Source organism: Girardinichthys multiradiatus, chromosome 20, assembly GCF_021462225.1.
Source record: "Girardinichthys multiradiatus isolate DD_20200921_A chromosome 20, DD_fGirMul_XY1, whole genome shotgun sequence".
NCBI lineage: Eukaryota > Metazoa > Chordata > Actinopteri > Cyprinodontiformes > Goodeidae > Girardinichthys > Girardinichthys multiradiatus.
Genome location: NC_061812.1, coordinates 287,959 through 310,181, shown reverse-complemented (window position 1 = coordinate 310,181; position 22,223 = coordinate 287,959). Strand labels below are relative to the sequence as shown.

The following is a 22,223-nucleotide window of genomic DNA, read 5'->3' as shown; positions in this document are numbered from 1 at the left end:
GTATGAAGACCACTCATGTTGTAAAACATTATTATGGGCCTACCTTGGTTGCCATGTTTGGCTCAAAGGAGTCATATCCCTCAATTAAGTGCACAGAAAGAAGCTAGAAGCTCTCACAGCGTGGGGGTGGGGGAAGTAAATACAGATGTTTAGAGCTGGATGTTGATGTAAGTCTGCCAGTGGCTGTCAGCTTTTCTAGGTTTTATAATGGACATTTGTGTTCAGTCTAAATTTCCTTATAGATCTGGTTTCCCCTTGTTTATGTTCTCCAGTTTAGTCTCATTGTTTTCTTGCTTCAAATCATTTAGATATGTTGTGGTTACCTATCTGTACTACCTGCTCATTTGTGTTTATTAGTCATTCCCCCTCAGTTAGCTTGATCTTCCTGTGCTACCAGCTGTTCCAGATTCCTTCTGATTAGCTCCATTTTATTGGTCCATAATCCACTCCCCTCAGCATTTATGTCTTCCTGTTTTCATTCCAACGGATTCTCTCCTGACATTCCCCAGTTCTACTTCTCTGAGTTCCTGTCTGTTACCTTGTCTTAGTTCCAGTTTGTAAGTTTATTGTTTTCTATTATTATTAAAAATCATATCTTTACTCACCATGCGGCCCCCATCCTCCTGTATGCAGTTTGGTCCTACTTCACCTCCACACATCATGACAACTTCATCTTTCTTTTACAGCTGCTCTGCTCTCCAACACGCTCTATAGTAACAGCCAGTAGCAATTTCCTCATTTAAATAGGGTGGTCAGCGCCTCCTTTGCACCTGTTATCCATTGTGCACGCAGTTGTCATGGAAATTTTTAGTGCCTTGCTTGATTTGCTCCTTGATTCTCTACAGGAACTGACAAAAGTATTAGAACCCCTCAGTGTTGATCCATTCTTCTCTTATTTAGTCTTAGAGTAATGGTTTCTCAGCCTTCTGCTTGCAGCTGGGTGAGATAATATGTACGCCACACTGTTAAGATTATGTCTAGGACAACAGGTCTCATGAGAGTTACCTTGAAAACTGTTGTAGCTTCTAGGAGAACCTTTGCTTTGTCCAGGCAGAACGATTTGGCAGCACTACTGAGCGCATCTCCAATGCTGTAAAATCCTTCTCTCTTGCAAGATTAAAATAAAGCTGATTCTAAGTGACAATCATCAATCTTTGTCTTGGTAAAAACTAATTTTTCTACAACACAGTCTTTGTAGATCACCTGCAACACACCCACTTATTGCACGTGCAATTTTATTTTTACACAAGCAATTTAGCCCTCCCTATGTGGAATCTTTGAAGATCAGACCCTCGCTGTTTTAAGGTCCACACCCCTTTTTAATTCTGTGTGTCCATTGTGCTTTAATATTACATTACTGCTGATCTCTGATAATTGGCTAAATGTTTGAGCTTCTTGTGATCTGATTAGCTGAATCTGTGACAGCTGTGGATGAAAGCCTGACTGTCAGGTTTTTAACAACACAGAGCTGGTTGTTGAAGCACTGAATGTGCTTCAGCTTCAGTTATCAGGGCCGGGTGTGTGAATGTGAGTGAGAAATCCTGAAACCCGTGTTTCAATTATTCTGAGTTATTTTATTATTAAAGACTGACAAACAGTTCAGGAGCCAAAGGGAGTTAGGGTTACAGGAGGCAGGAGCATCTAGAGAGCTTCATGAATGGACTGACAGTGTTATCAGGCAGCAATTGGAGCAGCTGACAGTCAGAGCAGTGAGTCCAGCTCAGCAGACACAGAGGAGGTCCCAGAGACACATCAGATTAACACTGGTGGAGTTAGAAAGGCCTCTGGTTTGGTGCTTTCATGATGCTGGGTGCCATTCAAAGCCCTTTTACAGCAGAGAAACTTTAATCTAGCCGCACTCAACATTCATACCGATACACAGATCAGTAGGTAACTCTGGGTTAAGTGCCTATTACAGTTTGCATAATAATCTATGAAGGGTTTAAAATAGATTAAAACAACTTTAAGTGACCTCTATGAGAAAGGTTTATTTTATTTTACATCCCTTATTAGAGCTGGGAGGCATGGAGGAGCTTTGTTTTCCTAAAGACATTGTTACCTTAGTAACAATGTCACAAACTCAAAATATTCATTTGTTTATTGCTTAAATCTTTAATTATGTATACACCTAACAGGGCCATTACTGGATCCAGGAGGAGTCACGTGTTAATAATTTCAGGTAATGTTTTAAATATTTTGGTCTAATAAGTGACTGTATGTCCAAAACATTTGCAACAATGAAGCAGGAGCCTGGCCACAAAGATTACACATCGAGTTTACTCCAAGAAAGATCTTGGACAGCTTCAATTTGGACAAATGTAACCAGTGTAGCAGTACTTTAAATGGTAGTAGACCATGTCTACAACAGATAGAAGTGGTGTGAACCTGTTCCTGTGCTTTAGGCCACTGATTCTCAGTCATGTTAACATCTAGTTCATTGCACCAAACATCCTTCAGGTGCTCCAGTGTGGCTGTAGTCTAATTGTGAGAGTTTATAGTAGATCTTGGAAATAGGGCCTTTCCTTAATGGATGTGGTAGAAACAGATAATCGGAAGCAGTTCTGTGTATTTGGAAGTTGTAAAAATCTTTGCTCTCTATGTTGAACGTTTGCTGAAGCCATTGCTATACAGTAGTGTGAAAAAGTATTTGCCCCCTTCCTGATTACTTATTTTTTGCATGTTTGTCACACTTAGGTGTTGCAGATCGTCAAACAAATTTAAATATTAGTCAAAGACAACACAAGTAAACATAAAATGCTGTTTTGACATGAAAGTTTTTATTATTAAGGGAGAAAGAAATCCAAACCTACATCTGATATTACTTTGATGGTATAATGGGGATGATTTCCCTGACAAGCATGGCTGCCCCTCCACTTCTTGGTGTAAAATCACAGTGATACACTTCGATTCATCTGCCACACAACCTCTAATGGTCCTGATATCTAAAATGAGTTTCCTGCTAAAGTCCCTTAAAAATCAATGAAACACATCACCAAATGAGGACTTAAAGTCTTTATTAATTTCACTAACTTATTACTTTTCTTGATGTTAAAGATTTGCAACCTAGTCAATAGTCATTTTAAAAGACAGCCTCCAAAACTAGTTTCTTGTAGCAAAAGTGCAGGTGAGAACAGAAACAAACCCACTACTGAACTAATCCCTGTTCCCTCCCAATGGGACTTGGACAGAGAACCCTCAACACAGAAGAAGAAAGTATCCGTCTTTACTTCAGTGAGATACGTGAACATCTGACTTGGCACTAAGCTTCTTTAAAGTTACTTCAGGCATTTGCAGACTGATTTGAGACTGCTAAACTAGTTATCTGTTATTCTGATTATGTTTGCATTAAGATATAATAAAACAAATATTTCCATGGGGCTGTACAGTGGTGCAGTTGGTAGCACTGTTGCCTTGCAGCAAAAGGTCCTCGTTTCGATTCCTGGTCGGGTTTGCATGCTCTCCCCGTGCATGTGTGGATCCTCCGGCTTCTTCTTAGGCGTGAATGGGTGTGTGTTTAATTTTTTGTCCTGTGTGTTGCCCTGAGATGGACTGGCGACCTGTCCAGGGTGTACCCCACCTCTCGCCCATAGACCGCTGGAGCTAGGAACCAGCTCCCCTGCAACCCAGTGTGGAAGAAGCGGGTATAGAAAATGAATGGATGAATAAATATTTCCACATATTATCTTAAAGTGACAGTTTTCCATTTAGCCAAGAGAGAGAGAGAGAGAGAGAAAATTACAACCTGTTAAACCCATGTAGTAAAGGATATTTAAGAAAAAAAGGTTAAAACTGTGGAAATTATTTTTTGCATAAATTCCAGTTCGACCAGCAACAAAGTCAATAGTCTATATTTCAAACTGCAAGGGGATTTTAATTGCAAAATAAGATGCTGCTACTCTTACAGTATGAACATTGTCTTAAACTGAATTTTGATAGGTTTTGATGTAAATTGCTCTGACATAATGTCTGTAGTAATCAGATGTTAGATTTATATGGATTTATCGGATTTTACCTTTATGTTTCACTGTTGCATGATTCCTCATGTGGTTAGTCACATAATGCCTTTCTGCTGTCTTGTATGAGCAGAAGGGACAGAAAAACAAGGGTCCGTTTGAGAGGCAGAGGTTCCTCGCCGTTATTTACATTGGACTTTAAAAAAATTACTGGTGTAAATTAGGCACAAATTACTGACATTGAGAAGTGTGGAAATATAAATGGCTTATCATTAGTAGCTAAAGCTAAGATATATTTGGGACTTTGCTGCTTATAGATTGATTTTTATTAGGAGTTTTTAGTTATGCTTTTGATAGAACAAACCTTAACAGTAGCCTCTAGTATTATAACAATGAGTGTTTATTATTCCAGGTTAAAGGTTGCAAGTGTTTTTTGTCTGTATCGTGAGAAGCCGGCAGTGTATTAGGGAGGCATGGTAACTCCTCTCTGTGCTGACCGAAACTTCTGATAACTATTCCACCCTGAAACTTTCTGAAGACGGGTGGGAAACAATTCTTTCAGTCTGGGTCAGTATGTGACATAATCATGAGGAAGACTGCTGACTAGACAGGTGTCCAGAAGACAGTAATGGACACCCTCGAGAAGGAGTGGAACCTACAAAAGGTCATTGCCAAAGAAGCTGTTTGTTCACAGGCTGCTGTATCCAAGCACACTGTAAACCCCAATTCACTCAACTCAACTCAAAATATTTTAGGAAACAGCTTGCACACAAAAATTTTAGTTTAGTGCAGTACAGTAACATAAAAGTTATGAGTACACCAAACACAAAATCATCATGTCACATGATCTTTATCTGACTGGAAATGTATGTCAACTCAACATAACTATTTTTAATTACAGAACAAAATAATTTGTGCTTTTTGAGCATTTAAATCTTTGTCACATCAACAGGAAATGTTTAGTTCTCTCAAACCTCCAGTCGGTCGTGGCAGATGGCCGCTCACACTGAGCCTGGTTCTGGTTCTGCTGGAGGTTTCTTCCTGTTAAAAGGGAGTTTTTCCTCTCCACTGTCGCTACATGCATGCTCAGTATGAGGGATTGCTGCAAAGTCAACACCAGTGACTGTCCACTGTCTCTACATGCTCATCCAGGAGGAGTGAATGCTGCAAGTCACTGACTGGATGCAATCTGCTGGGTTTCCTTAGATAGAAAAACGTTTTATCCAATTTGAATAAATAACTGAATCTGACTGAACTGTTCAATAGTTATGATTAACTGGAATGTATAAACCTGACTGGGAACCTGGATGATTGGACTGAACTGACTTTGTGAAGAGCCTTGATACGACAAGTTGTGATATGGAGCTATATAAATAAACTGGATTGAAATGAATTGAATAGTTCATATGACATAAAAATTACACTTTCACTAAGTGTTTATTGAACACAAACAAAATTATGTGTAATAAACTAATATTTTACGTACATAAATTGTTATTTTTAGGTTAAATGAACACAAAATTTTTCATTGTTCAGCTAAATCCAAATTTGCTCACTCTACTCAAAATAATTTTGGAAACAGCTTGCACACAAAACCTTTGAGTACGGTAACATGAAAGTTATGAATGCAACCAACACAAATTAAATGTTTAATGTGACCCTTGTCTGACGGAGATTTCTGTCAGCTCAACAGTTTTTTTCAGTCAAATGATAAAATAGTTTTTGTTTTACTAACATTGTAATAGTATGTCATTTAAGTGGGAATATCTAGTGGACATAACACAAACCTTTTGAGCCATTATATATAAATGTATTAATATCTCTTCAACACAAACACATTGATTTCACTAAACAGAATTCTTATAGTCAGCCTAACATTAATATATTCAGTCTGCAACAAGTATTTATTTTTGTGCAATTAACAATATTTTGCTCTATGATGACACATTTGGGATTGTACCTTTGAACCAAATTGTTCATGTTGTTTAAGGCATTTTATTGTGTACGTTAAGCTTAAAAAGTTTTGGTTTTACAACGCAATCAAATCAGTGTTCTAGACACAAAAGAAAATGCTACAAAATAACTTTTTTTGTTATGCTCAACGTAATATTACAATTAAGTCAATCTTACACATTTAGTTGAACTTGTTTAGAGGATGTTTTCTGCCATTTGGACCCATGTCTTTTTAGTAGAGTTACATAAAAACTATTCAATTGTTTTAAAAAGTTTTACAATTAATTTATGACCAATATATTTCATGCTTTCTACACTAAATATCTAATATTTACACCGGAACTATTAATGGTTTTTGAGGACACAAAATGTTTGTGTTTTTAACCTAAACTTTATTTAATGAAGTGTAAAAACTATTATAGGCAATTTAACAACTCAAATTCAAATGTATATACTCAAACCTTAATGTGAACTACTGTTCTGAACATACACCAACTACTAAAAGCATTATGTTAATACTGCTAGCAATTCACTTATCTAAAGTAACTCTTAAAACATTTTGGAAACACCTCAAAATTAAATATATATTACAGAAATGGACACATTAACAGTTATATAGAAGGAAATAAATTGTTATATATCAGAACATTTAGTTGTTTATACAAACTCCCATGTTATCTCTACATTCTCACTACTAATCTATAATTATGTAATAAAAATAAAAAAAAACATTAGGTCACTATATTCTAAATTGTATCTATTTTATTTAGCAGATTGTAACAACAATATAACACCTCAATGATGGAAATAAACAACAAACATAAATATCTGTGCGCTCTGCTTAAAAAAAGCTAAACAATAAATATAAGTTTCTAATTAAAACAAACCTAAAAAATAGAAAATATAGAAAAAAGAAAATTATGGCACAATATGGGACAAATTCCTAAGCGAAGGCGCTCAAGTTGACCAGCGCTAGTATTCTCTTTTTTTTTTGGTAATTAAGAAAGTATGATTGTTTTGTGTATTAATTAGTCTAACCAAGGACAACTAAAAAAGGATGAGTCCTTGCATTGACCAGGCTTGGGAGATAATTAAACTATTATGACCACCATTTTACACCAAAACATTTAGCAAAATCTGACTTTAATTAGTATAACAAAAAAATACTACCTGTTTGCATCTGATGTAATCAACACCCAGAATGCATTGTGCCATCCAAATTCTCTCCATCTTTTTCTTGGAAGCTAGCAACCAATTGGAGACCAAACAGCCAATCAGGTTTACCTTCTCTGAGCCGGTGATCGACTGATTTTTGCGGCACACTGTAAAGCTGTGACAAGTTGAGCGAGAACGGAGTTAAAAGTAGACTCTCAGAGTTAGAAGTCAGCGAGCACGGAGAAGGAGTTCTGCACAGGCACTGAGTGGCAAGTGCAGAAATAGAGTTTAGCAAACAACTCATTTTTGTTAGCTCAAATGTATATTTTCTCTTCACAATACAATATGTGCTTTTACAAAAGTGTGCGCGCTAATGAATGTGTCACACATATTGGGCCATAGAAAATAAGACCCGTTTGTCTGAAACAATTACCCAACTTAAGCTGGTCAGAACACACATGTACGGATACATAATGCCTACTGTGGGTCTTCATTAGTCTGCAACAGATGAACATTACTATCCACCAAGCCACATATCTGCTAAAATCTGCAGTCACTTTGTTTCTCTGATGGACAAATTATGTAAAGTAACACTCAAACACTTCCTACTTGCTTATTTAAAGGATCAACTGGATTGGTTAAGGTGTCTTGAAGACCTTTCGTCCCTCATCAGAAGAGCTTCTTTTGCTTGACTGAATGGTAGCTGTTTAGTTTTAATTAGGTACAAGTAACCATGATCCATCCAAATGGTTTGTTAGTGCTTCTGGCTGTTTTAACTAGTCATTGGAAAACCATAGGATCAGGTGGTCTAAATGACCATCTATTGCCAACTGTGAGCATTTACAAGAGTTTCTTTGCAAACAATGACTATGGAAACAAGGATTGTGTTGTTAAATGGGGGATAAGTGGGCCTTTTGTTTGTTGCTTTGAACTTTTGCTGTATAACCATGACCTGGGTCACTTCTAACCTCAACAGACCTTTAATTCATTTGTGACACTGCCTTTGTACATTACAGCTTATGTTTTAAAGACAGTGTCTTTGGTTTGGGTTTTTCGCCATCTACATTCAGGAGGACTTTCTTAATAAACTCAAATGTGTAGGTCATTGCTTTTGGATATTTAGCCTGGATAACATTAAGCAAGCCATATAAATGCATTATTGCATCTGGCCAGCATTTAGTCCCTTGCAAAACAACCTGCTCCTGGAGAAAGACCTTGACTTCTTGAGGATGGAATGGCACCGTGTTCATATCCTCGCTGTCACCAATAATGGACACAATGGCAGCAGATTTCTTAATGGTAGACCCTTGGTCTTCACCCTCCTGAAAAATATTATACATTTACAATTACATTTCTCTAATGGATGTCATCTGATCTTTGTGTGTTTATCAGCTCACAAGTCTGTCACAGAAAACAATATTTGTGTTCTAGACATTATTTCATTGTTTTATGTTACTAAAGTATCAGTAGAGTGTCCATAACTAAACATTAGTCATAAAAATGAAAGCCAAATAAACGTGTTTTTTGAGTTTTCTGAGCTATCAGAATACCCAAAAGGACCCAAACATATAGATGGGAAGAGCATTATGCAAACCTCTCGTGAAAATCTCTAGTGATAGCTGTGATGAAATAAAGCCTTGTCAGAACCATTTTAAAAAAACATTTTTAATAGCAACACTCATTGAACTCTTTTATATCACAAATTTACATAGAGTAAAACTTATTTGATCTTGTTAATCTCTGGATTTCGTTGTCTTTGTTCAAATGATTTTATCTTAAATCGTCAAATACAGTTAGGCTTGTGTGTGGCTCATTACAACAATTCAAAATTTGTAGACCATTCACATTTCAATCTAAAAAAAGAAATCCCCCATACATCCCAGAGAACTGGAATGTTTTCAGAACATCCACTGATGTGACAAAAGTTTGCTTCTGTTCAACTTATGAATTCAATTCAGTTCATTTATATATCGCCAATTCACAACACATGTCGTCTCAAGGTTCTTCACAACAGTCAGGTTCATACATTCCAATTAATCGTAATCATTGAACAGTTCAGTCAGATTCAGTTATTTATTCAAATTGGATAAAAAGTTTTTCTATCTAAGGAAACCCAGCAGATTGCATCCAGTCAGTGACTTGCAGCATTCACTCCTCCTGGATGAGCATGTAGAGACAGTAGACAGTCACTGGTGTTGACTTTGCAGCAATCCCTCATACTGAGCATGCATGTAGTGACAGTGGAGAGGAAAAACTCCCTTTTAACAGGAAGAAACCTCCAGCAGAACCAGAACCAGGCTCAGTGTGAGCGGCCATCTGCCACAACCGACTGGAGGTTTGAGAGAACAGAGCAGAGACACAAAGAGAACAAAGAAGCACTGATCCAGGAGTACTTTCTATGGGAAGGAAAAGTAAATGTTAATGGATGTAGCTCCTTTAGTCGTTTCATCTAGAAAGAAAGAACAGATAAACTCTGATCCAGTTTTCAAGGTTAGAGTCTGAAAGAGATCACATAGAGTTAGTTACAGTAGAAGCTCAGTCAGTAGCCATGTCTAGGAGAGAGAAAGGGTTAAACACTAAAAGACAGGGCTATGTGGATCATTGGTAGAAGGTGAGCATTAAGTTGTTGCCAGCAGAAGCTCGGACGATTCCCCTCTCCAGAAAGGTGTCACAGGTAGACACAGAGTCAGGCCAGGTGTAGCTTCTAGGAAGAGAAAAGAGAGAACAAAGTTAAAAGCTGAAATAACAGCAAATAATGCAAAATTGGAGAGTAGTATGAGAATGAACAATTCAGAAGTCAGTCACTCAGTAGGTTTCAGAAATAAATGAAAAAAACATCTAGATCTACTCAAGTCTTTGTTCAAATGTTACCAAAACCAACTAAAATTCTCTATATGGTAGATTTAGTGTCAAAGGATTTTCAGAAAGGGTTAATCTGCAGTTAAATTTTAATATCTTGTTATGGTTTGTACAATATGCACAACATTTTCTTTTTTATTCTGTGTTGCTTCGAACATGAAAACAATACTTGATAATAAACTCAAAATCAGCGTCACTGTTAGATCCTAATCACTTGAAGTTTACTTACATTGTGTATTTGCACTAACCTGTATGAAAAGGTTTTTTGGGTTTCATACATTTTCAGATAAATGCTAATCCTACTATTGCTTGTTCAAGTAAATAGTATATTAGTTCACCTTACAGGTGTAGAAGAGCTCTGTGTCATCTTGAAGATGCAGTGGTAGACACCGAAGAGATGCAACCCGGTCAACAATGATGTTTTGTGTTTGCTGTAGTGAAAAACATGGAAAAGACAATGAAATGCTAAAATACCAACCCTTTTTTAAAAACTTTTCTACGTATCTATACACAGTATGTGACAGAATGAAGTAGACCCCTGCCATTTTTGGAAATATTTGGTTTGATCTTTTCATGCAACACTACTAAAAAAGTGACACTTTACATAATAGCAAACTAGTGAATGTTCAGCTTGTATAACAGTACTGTCCCCTCAAAATAACAACACACAGACATTAATCTCCAAATCGCTGGCAAGTGTTAATGTTACAAGGTCTCAGTTGTGAATGGGGAGCAGGTGTGTTACATTTAGTGTCATCACCCTCACACTCCCTCATACTGGTCACTGGAAGTTCAACATGGCACCTCGTACCACAGAACTCGGAGGATCTGGAAAAAAAAAAGAATTGTTGCTCTAGATAAAGAGCACACCGCATCAAATTGGTCTGCATGGCTGTTGTCCCAGAAGGAAGCCTCTCCTTTGCAGACTAAGGACATGGAGTACTAGAACCATGTCCTGTGGTCTGATGAGACAGATAAACTTATTTACTTCAGATGGTGTAAAACGTGTGTGGTGGCAACTAGGTGAGGAGTACAAAGACAAGTGCATCTTGCCTATAGTAAAGCAGGAGCTACATGAGTGCATCTGTCACAGGGGAGCTGCAGTTCATTTAGGGAACCATGAATGCCAACATGTACTGTGACATACTGCGGCAAAACAGGATCCCTTACATTTGGAGACTGGGCCGCAGGGCAGTATTCCAACATGATAACGATCCCAATCACACCTCCACAGCCTTGCTCAAGAAGCTGAGGGTAAAGGTGATGGACTGGCCAAGCATGTTTCCAGATCTAAAGCCTATTAAGCATCTGTGGGGCATCCTCAAATGGAAATGGAAGGCGTGAAAGGTCCCCAACCCTCCACCAGCTCTGTTATGTAGTTATGGAGAACTGCAATTATTAGGATCTACTTAATACTTGACAAAGATTTACCTCAGAGTATGTCTTTAAAACTGATGAGATCTTCTGGGAACTGATCGGATTTCCCCTGCATCCCTCAGGCTAAAGCCAGCAAACTGTTTGTGTGACTGTCCAATGAAGCATACAGTTCAGTCTTTAGCTTCTGGTTGGTGATTCACTGATATTCTGTACAGACCTGATGAAAACAAAGTGGCCTCAATCAATTCAATTCAATTCAATTCAATTCAAAAATACTTTATTAATCCCAAAGGGAAATTAAATGTTGTTGTAGCTCATATTATGAAGGTTTCTTCAAAGAGACGTTGTAGATGCTGATGGCTGTGGGCAGGAAGGATCTCCTGTAGTGCTCCGTCTTACAGCAGATCTGAAGAAGTGTCTGACTGAAGACACTCTGTTGTTGTAGGACAGTCTCATGAAGAGGATGCTCAGGGTTCTCCATAATGTTCTTCATTTCATGAAGAATCCTTCTTTCCACAATGATCTCCAGAGGTTCCAGAGGAGTCCCCAGAACAGAACCAGCCTTCTTTATCAGCTTGTTGAGCTTTTTTAAGTCCCTGGTTCTGATGCTGCTTCCCCAGCAGATGATGGAGAAGAGATCAGACTTTCCACAACAGACTTATAGAAGATATGCAGCATCTTGCTGCAAACACTGAAGGTCCTAAGCTTCCTCAAGAAGTACAGTCTGCTCTGTCCCTTCTTGTAGATGGCTTCACAGTTGCATCTCCACTCTAGTCTGTTGTCCAGGTGAACACCGAGGTATTTATACTCCTCCACCACCTCCACTTCTTCTCCCCTGATAGAAATAGTTTTTGACTTATTCCTGTTTCTCTTAAAATCTACAATCATCTCCTTTATTTTAGTCACGTTCAAAATGAGATGATTGTTTCCACACCATGCCACAAAGTGGTCCACCACCTTCCTGTACTCAGCTTCTTGTCCATCTATGATCCACCAACGACTGCAGAATCATCCGAGTATTTCTGCAGATGACAGGAGTCTGTCTTGTACTGGAGGTCTGAGGTGTACAGAGTGAAAAGGAATGGTGAGAGTACAGTCCCCTGTGGTGCTCCTGTGCTGCTGACTACCTGGTTAGACTCACAACCCTTCAGTCTCACAAACTGTGGTCTGTTTGTCAGGTAGTCTTTAATCCAGGAGATTGTTGAGGCCTCCACCTGAGTCTTCTGGAGTTTCTGACAAAGAAAACCAGGTTGGATTGTATTAAATGTTCTGGAGAAATCAAAGAACATGATCCTCACAGTGCTGCTGGCTTTGTCCAGATGACAGTGGGTTTGTTGAAGCAGGTGTATGATGGCATCTTCAACTCCAACTCCACAGAGATAAGCAAACTGAAGGAGGTCCTGATGGTTTACTGTTTGCTTACTCAGGTGGGCCAACAGGAGTCTCTCTGGGCCCTTCATGATGTGGGATGTCAGGGCAACAGGTCTATAGTCATTGAGGACTGATGGGTGAGTTTTCTTTGGTACCGGAACAAGACAGGAGGTCTTCCACAACACCGGAACCTTCTTCTGGGCCAGGCTAAGGTTGAAGAGGTGCTGCAGAATCCCACAGAGCTGCTCTGCACAGGCCTTCAGGACTCTAGGGCTGACATGATCTGGACCTGCAGCCTTATTCTGATTCAGTCTCTCCAGTTGTCTCATTCATCATTCCCCCTTTAAATCAAAAACATATAATTTAAATGAACACACACATTATGTAGTGCTCGAGACCAGTTTTTGAAGCTCTGAGACGGATTTAAATAATGTGAATAAGCATATTATGACAAGTAAACTGAATTCAACCATGTTCTACAGCTTTATGTACCTGGTGTTCCTGGAGAAGAGCTGGCCATCTTTCTTGAAGATGCTGCACAGAAGGACTTGAATTTACAATCTCAAGCCTTCTTGCAGCAAAGGTCTTGCTCATGTTCATACCTGTCAGTGTGAAATCAATGTCTTCATCCATTTTGTTCAACATGTCCAATCTGAAGACTTCCAAAGTATCCAGTGTTTCCCCCTTAGGAAGTTGTGGCAGATACTTAACTTCTGTATGTCAAGGCCGCTTAAGGGAAGCACGTGGTGAAGCTGCATCAGGATTGGCTCTGCTCCTCCTATCACTGTTTATTTTGACCTCTAGGCATCCAGATTTGCATAGGTTGCGTCTGTAATTTTTTATTTTGTTTAAAAGGCTGTGCTTCCAGCCATTTTTGGAACCAGTTTCCTCTAAACATAGATGTTTTTCCACCACTACTGTAAAAAAATCCTAGCTGAAACAGTGAAGACAGTAGTTCAGAGAAGCTGTTGCAATGGTCGCTTGCACTTCTACCACTTCATTTTTTGGACCACTGCAAAAGCTAAATGGATTGTTTGGTGTGTTTCATCATCCATATGATGTAAAGGCAGGAAGAGAATGACTGAGCCAGTGAAAACCAAAAAGTACCTGATGATCATTATGCACTCAAACAAATGTGACCATGTGTAGCTTTAACTACCACAGTCAAAACATTGTCACATATGTGACACAGACCATGTCTACTCTAACATAGTCTTTAAATATAATGTTCAGGAATCGAAACACTCTGATGTAACTGCTTCACTTACCATTAGATTATGTATGCTCAATCTGGGAAGCAGTTTATCTTTCTAATGGACGAAGGGTGAAAACACATTCAGTCCTTTCTGCAAAGAAAGAAAAGGTGCACTTTAAAAACTCATGTATGTCAGCCAATTGAAAAGTAGTTACAGCCCCTAATGTGCTGGATGTCTTTCAAAATACACCTGAATATTTTATTTAACAAAAAACTCATTATGGTTTAATACTTTTGTGTGTGGATTTACAATTCTTAAAATGTGTTTCAAATAAGATTTACTTTGACTGACATCATATAGTCCACATTTGACAGGTTTAGGTACAATGTGTTTTAATTGTACCTGGTCCGATTTAAAACTGACATCTCCCTTTGTTGCATTTTGAATAATACCGTAAGGCTGTAAAAAAACAATTCAAGCGAGGTTTAGATAACATCAATGCTATGCAATTTAAGGTTTCTTAAACCTCACCCAGTGAAACACACTAACAAAATTAATTTAATTAGGTAACATCAGGCAATAACATCTAAACCATTAAGCCTTCAGGCATTTTGGTTTAAACAGTAAACAAATACAACATTTATTGTCACAAAAACAGTAAAGGTGTAACTTTAATGTTATTTGTATTTAACTTATTGTTATAGAAACATGTTTTGCATGAATTGTGTCCAAAAACTGTTTAAATACAATATAATATTATCTATGGGGTTCATTAATAGTGATACATTACTCTGCGTAACGTTATACATTTTGTGAATGTTTAGAGCCATGAATGGTTCTTTAGACTGAGTAAAAGTAGCATTTCTGGAGTTTCAACCAAAATATGAGGTAATTAATGGGTAGTCTATAGTAAGGTGTCTAATAACGATGTGGCTGCATTATGAAGCAGAAAATGTAACGTTAAGCCTTCTGAGAGTTACAGTTACCTATATTAATCACCTCCTGGCATGGCTGCCATTCTCAGCAGGAATGCTAAACGCTGCACAAGTGTTCACACAAAGTATCTGTAACTTATCCGTTCTTTTAAATTCGTGTTGTTGAAAGCTACATGTTTCTCAGGTTAATGTTACATGGTTCAGGTGCATTTATATTGTTTCTTGCTAACATTAGCTGGCTCAAGAGCCCGAATTACCGAATTGTAGCGTTACTTACTCATTTTCACAATATAACGTTACCGTTTAAAAAATAATTAACAGTAGCGTGTCTTGTAGTTTTTAACAGTCTCGTCAGTCTAACGTTATGTCAAGTTTAAACTTAACGTTACTTTCAAGGGTCAACAGGACGTTTACATTCACTTGCTAGCTAACCACTTCTGACAACATATTCGCCAGTTATCTCGTCAAATGAAACTAACGTTAGTTTATAGTCAAGAACCTTAGTTTAGCCCATAGGTTTAGTTTACAGAATAACCAAATACATTATTTTAGATGATAGTGTTCAGTTAGCCTTGATTGGCTGTCAGCGGCAGGATCAGACCAATCGTCATCAGACTCCTCTGTTACCTATTGGTGCCCGCATGAAAATATAACTTTAGATAAATGCGCGGGATTTCTTTCAAAATAACCTTTTTCTTTCATACGTTTTATGCTATTTCCCTTTACTATAACTATTACCAAAAAATAAATAAATAAGCCATAACATTATAAACACTGACAGGTGAAGTGAATTACACTGATAATCTTGTTATCAGAATCCGATTGGCAGCAAAAGAGAAACCTTTTGTTTTTCACGCAGACAATACTTCTGAAATGGCAGCCAGAGGGATACTGGAGGGATCCTGGCAATCCAATAAAGCCTTGCTAAAGACCTGCCTATTAAATGTCTTAAAGTGACTCCTCACTGAAATCTACAAAGTCTGTTTCCAAACCACACAGTAATACAGAAATTAAACAAAATTTATGATGTCATTATCTCAGTTTAAACATTAAAATAATTTATATCTCAGAATGAAAAGTCTTTGAGGAAAGCTTTTAGCAGTAGCATCAACATGGGGATCAAAGCAGTCTGACAATATCCAAATATATGAAGTTATCCACTGTCAACACCTTTACAACCGTTTAAATTGTTGGTTTTGGACTAGATTGTGACTTAGAATTTTATTTTTCAGTTTTGTTTTTGATACAGTGATGTGCATTAACACTCATAACGCTAGGCCAGAAAGTCATCCCCTTAGGCATTGATCCTATTCCTCCTCTTTCAGAAGGCTAACAGGAATCATCAGGACACTTAAGATGTTGTCTGTTTTTATACTTACTGAGTTACTGTCCACTGTGTGGCGGCCTTCAGGTAAGGCTCTAAACATTTCATGTGCAGGGTGTGTGGGGTCTGCAGAGATTTTAGCAGCTCTTTTCCTGACCCTGGACTTGTATAAGTAAATACTGGATGGAGGGAAGGTCAGCTCTGATTATTCGTTGCAGTCTGGACCTGTCTTGTTTTGTGGATGATCCAAACCACACTGAGATGGATGAAGACAGGACAGACTGAATGATGGCAGTGTAGAAGATGACCAGCAGCTCCTGTGGAAGGTTGAACTTCTTGAGTTGCCTCAGGAAGTACAGTCTCTGCTGGGCCTTCTTTCGAACAGTGTCTATGAAGACCATATCAGGTCAGGTGGTGCCTAGGAACCTGAAGAGGTCCACAGCAGACACAGTGTTGTTGAGGATGGTGAGGGGTGTGTGTGGGGGTGGTGTTCCCCGAAAGTCTACCAGCATCTTCACAGTCTTAGGATGAACTCAACCAAAGAAGATAATTTTACTAGTTTACTAGTTTTAACATAAAACTTTTAAATTGTATTGTTAATATCACTGCACACATGGGTTTTGTTTCTACTGAAAAGGTTTAAGTTACACAAACAAAGAAATGGAAGTTGTACTCTTCCATTAAATGTAACGTTGGTGTGGCAGATCTTTAATACATTATGTGTACTAAAAAATAATAAGTTGGAAAAAGACAACCCATGAAACTGTCATTTTTATGTTAAGACAGTAAATATTTTTTGTGTTCAGCATAACACTCAAACTCTTGTAGTAATCATATGTTTTTGTTATGTTCAGTGAACATTATTTTTTCCCGTTCTTTAACAGTAAAGTTATTACTTGTCACATGAACGTAAAAACATTCAGTTCATATAATTACAACATTTTTATTTGTTAATTCAACTAGAAAACTATGCTAAGTGCACAGTCTTTCTGATGTTATTTGGCCAAAAACTAATTAGGGTATCTTGCCTTAAAATCTTATACTAAAACTGACTCAAAAATCCTAAATTGTTGACTTAACACAAAAAAATTATGTCAACTTCACAAGAGATGGGTATTTGAGTCAAGTAAACATAAAATATTTATGTCACGTTGACAGTCTTGAACATTTGTGTTGACTTCACAATAAAATTTTATGTCATGGATGAATTGGGGTTTACAGTGCATATTCATAGACAATTGAGTGGAAGGAAAAAGTGTTGCAGCAAAAGGTGCACCACCAACAGGGATTACTGCAGCCTTTAGAGGATTGTCAAGCAAAATCCACTCAAGAATGTGGGGGAGCTTCTAAAGGAGTGGACTTAGGGTGGAGTCAGCACATCAAGAACTGCTACGCACTGACGCAACATGGGCTACAAGTGTCTTACCTGGACGGAAGAGAACCAGATAGTTGCTCAGTGGTCCAAAGTCCACTTTTCAGATTAAATTAAAGTTCTGATTTTATTTGGAAATCAAGGTCTCTGAGTCTGCAGGAAGAGCGGAGAGGCCAGAATCCACGTTGCTTGACATCCAGTGTGAATTTCTACAGTCAGGGAAGATTTGGGGTGCCTTGTCATCTGCTGGTTTTGGTCCAATGGGTTTTCTGAAGTCCACAGTCAATGCAGCCATCTACCAGGAAATTTAGAGCATTTTGTGAAAGCTTAATGGAGATGCTGATTTTAGTTTCCAGCAGGACTTGGTACCGGCCCACCAAGGTACCAAAAGCCTGTTCAGTGACGATGGTGATACCGTGCTTGATTGGCCAGCAAACTGGGCTGACCAGAACCCCACAGAGAATCTATGGAGTATTGTCCAGAGGAAGATGAGAGACACCAGAATCAACAATGTAGATGACCCGAAGGCCACTGTTAAAGCAACCTGGGCTTCCAGAACATCCCAACAGAACCACAGACTGATCTCCTTCAAGCCACGCCACACTGATGCAGTATTTCATGAAAACGGAACCAAGACCAGGTACTGAGAACATTTTCAGAAGCCTGACATTTGTTTAAAATATCATTTTTATTAATCATATGTAATATTTTAATTTTCTGAGACAGAATTTAGTCATTGGGCTTGTGTACCCAACAATCTAGCTGCGAAGACATCTGAACTCTTAACCTCCATCCAGTGCTGCTCATGCTGCCTGCAGGCCTAGCAGAGGACATCAGTGTTGGTGTTACAGTAAAAAAAGTGTTATGGGGCAGTAAGGAGACAATCTGTTCTAACTCCTTATAGGTTTAATCATCTATATCCTGCAGTAACTCTCGTTTGTGCTCAAGGTTGGCTTGATAACGGATTTAGGTGTTTATTACTTAGTGTGTGAATCACTGATTGTAGCTGTGTTTGATGTTTAATACACTCTAATTTAATTTACAATTTGTGCAACAAGCACATTAAGCGTCAGATTGTGACTTTTAAATGATCTGTGTTAATTCTCTACCAGTTCAGTGACTGAAATCCAGTTTAACCCGATTCTTGAGTTTACTTCGCTCTGGTTCTTCTTGTATTATTTTTGGCGGTTGGCAAATAACTTGAAGATGTGCATTACCGCCACCGACTGGTATGGAGTGTAGATCTTCATGGTTTTAAATCTTATTTACTTTTACAACAATCAAATTCTATTTATTAATTTAGTTTTTTTGAAAAATCTAACTATAATTTCAATATGTTTGCTACCTAAACTTCTTTGCAAAGTATCTCTCAAAATAAAATGTTCTTTAATACCTACAAATTCTCTCCTTAAAATTGTTCTTTCTTGTTCATATTTCTGACACTTCAATATTACATGTTCTATTGTTTCCTCCTCTCCACAATAATCACATTTTCCTGTATTATGTTTCTGTATCTTAAACAATGTAGAATTAATTCCTTTATGTCCTATTCTTAATCTTGTAATTAATCTTTCCTCTTTTCTGCTCCTTCTTCCTGTTCTTACTTCTCCTATTATCTTGTTGATTCTATAAAACCATTTTCCTTTCTTTTCTTCATCCCACCTTTTTTGCAACTCTTTCCTGATTCTCTGTTTAATTATATTTCTTGCCTCTGACCTACTAATATTTATTATAAAACTAATGTTGTTTTGTGTTGCCTTCTTTGCCATCCTGTCCACCATCTCATTCCCTCCAACTCCTACATGTTCTGGTACCCATAAAAACACTAATATTAATCCCAACCTTTATCTTCTGAATAAAGTATGTTTTATTTCCAACAAAATGTCTGGTCTACCATCTGAATGATTTATGTTTTATAGTTATTAATGCTGAACTTGAGTCTAAACAAACGATTGTTTTTAATGGTTTTATATCCTCCACCCACTGCAATATTGCTAATAATGCTCCTGAATATATTGATAATCTATTTGTAATTCTTTTTCCTACTTTTATTTTAAATTCTGGTATTATAAATGCTATTCCTATTTTTTCATCTGTTTTTGATGTGTCTGTGTAAATCTGGACATTATGATAGTAATTGTTTATATATTCTTGTATTAAACTTGAATCTAAAATACATTTCTTATCCTTTTTCTTTTCCATCAACACCATATCCATCACTGCTTCTGGTAACAGCCACGGTGGCACTACTGGCAAAGGCAACATTGAACTTATTTATTTTTCATATATTTAAAATTCTTCTGCTATATTATTGATAATCCAACCAAAACTCTTGTTTTTTTTCTTTTTCCCAGCATGGTTTTAAATATCACGTGTGGGATGATCCAGATTATTGCTTTGTAAGTTTATCCAGTAATTTATTGCTAACTGTTTCCTTCTTAGATCTAATGGCATCTCTCCCATCTCTACCTGAAGTGGTGCTGTTGGACTGGTTCTGATTGGTCCTGTACTAATTCTTAAAGCTTGATGTTGTATATTGTCTAATTTTATAAGATGAGTGTTTGCTGCTGATCCATAAATTATATTTCCACAATCAATATCTGATCTAATTAATCCTGTATAAATTCTTTTTAATGATGTTCGATCTGTTCCCCAATCAATACCAGCCATACATCTCATAATGTTTAATATTTTTTTGCATTTATCTATGATTCTTTCTATATGTACTTTCCATATAATTTTTTCATCAAACCATATACCTAAAAATTTTATATTTTTTACTTGTTCTAAAACTTGATTGTATAATTTTAGTTTTATATTTTCTCTTTTCCTTTTCTGTGTAAACACCATAATTTATTTTTTTCCACTGAGAATTTAAATCCCCATTGATCTATTCTAATAATCTCATCCTGTATTTTATTTTCAATAAGTTTGATATTACGACCCCTTTTCCATATATCTCCATCATCTGCAAATAGTGAGCAACCGACTTCCTTACCAATATTTTTAAATACATCATTTATCATTACAGAAAACAATAACGGACTTATAATACTTCCTTGAGGAGTACCATTATCTATTATATATTTACCTGACAATTCTCGACCAATTCTTACTTGTATTTTTCTATTTGATAAAAAATCTTTAATCCAGTTAAACATTTTTCCAGTAATACCCATTTTATTTAATTTAATTAATAATCCTTCAACCCACATCATGTCATAAGCTTTTTCTATATCATAAAATACAGCTACTACATTTTCTTTGTTTATTTGTGCTCTCCTAATTTCATATTCTAAACATAATGCAGAGTCATTTGTGCTTCTCCCTTTTCCAAACCCATTTTGATTTCTAGATATATATCCATAAATATTTAAATAATATGTTAATCTATTATTAATCATTTTTTCCATTATTTTACATATATTTGATGTTAATGCGATCGGTCTATAATTTTCTGGTTTTGTGTTATCTTTTCCTGGTTTAACTATTGGAATAATTATTGCTTCCTTCCAGCTCTGTGGCAGCTCTCCCTCCTCCCAGACTTTATTGTATAATTATAATATTTTATCATTAAGATGTTCTATCATCGTATAGTAAATTTGATCTTTTCCAGGTGATGTATTTTTTGTTTTCCTGGTAACAAAGTTAAATTCTCCTTTTGTAAATGGTTCATTTATTAATTTATTTGTATCTACATTATTTTGCATTAATTCTTTATATTTCATCTTTGTGATTTCCCTACCTTTCTTTCCTTCTTCACTAATATTACTTGAACTATTAATTTTACTAAATATTTTAGCTAATATTTCTGCTTTTTCTTTATCTTCCGTTATAGTTGTATTATCTATTTTTAATATAAGATATCCATATTCTTTTCTAATACCTTTCATTCTTTTAATCGTTTTCCAAATTTGATCAATTTTTGTTTCTCTCCCTACGGTATTACAAAAGTTTCTCCAATATTCTCTTTTTGCATTCTTAATAATCTTTCTTACCTTTGCCTGCTTTCTTTTGTACTCAATGAGATTCTGATAAATTGAGTTACTTTTTAATGTTTTAAATGCTTTATTTCTTAATTTTATTACTTCATTACAATCTTTTGTCCACCATGGCACAATTTTTTAATCGTTCTTTCTTCCTCCTTTTTTTATTGATTCTTCTGCAGCCTGTAAGATTTTTTTTACAGATATATTTAAACTATTTATATCAATTGACTCATCTATTTCTTCCAATTTCTTTTGACTTAAATATTTAAATATTTCCCAATCAGCCTTATTAAAGTTTTTACATTAATTCTTGTTCCTCTTCCATCATTTATACATACCAAATTTTTTATTTCCATTATTTCTTCAATAACTTGTCCATTTTTATCATTACATTTTCCCCATAATGTGCTGTTAGCATTAAAATCTCCACACCAGATTACTTTTCCTTCTAAGTATCCCATTAATTCATCCATCAACTCGAATGATAATATTTTACATGGATTATAAAAATTATTATCTTACATTTTTCTTTTTTATTGTAAATTTCAACTACTATGTATTCTAAATTTTTACCTTTTCCTAATATCTGATATTGTATCCCTTCTTTTATAAATATTCCACATCCTCCTCCACTTCCTTCTCGTCTATCCCTTCTGATAATATTGTATCTTTAAACACAACATCTAGGTTTGGTTTTATCCATGTCTCCTGTATACATATAATTTCTGGTTTTTCTTCT

General features: G+C 36.5%; 2 long non-coding RNA genes across 2 annotated transcripts; both read right to left on the bottom strand.

Moving 5' to 3' along the window:
• Positions 1-5,427: 5,427 nt before the first annotated feature.
• On the bottom strand, positions 5,428-11,638 carry LOC124857260. The gene is made up of 3 exons (XR_007035552.1): positions 11,352-11,638; positions 10,259-10,351; positions 5,428-8,383 (listed from the first exon to the last, which is right to left on the bottom strand). It is a non-coding gene; the product is annotated as an uncharacterized LOC124857260 (long non-coding RNA).
• A 1,331-nt stretch (positions 11,639-12,969) lies between these two features.
• LOC124857395 lies at positions 12,970-18,776 on the bottom strand. Its single transcript, XR_007035581.1, has 3 exons — positions 17,550-18,776; positions 13,937-14,014; positions 12,970-13,009 (listed from the first exon to the last, which is right to left on the bottom strand). It is a non-coding gene; the product is annotated as an uncharacterized LOC124857395 (long non-coding RNA).
• Between the last annotated feature and the right edge of the window lie 3,447 nt (positions 18,777-22,223).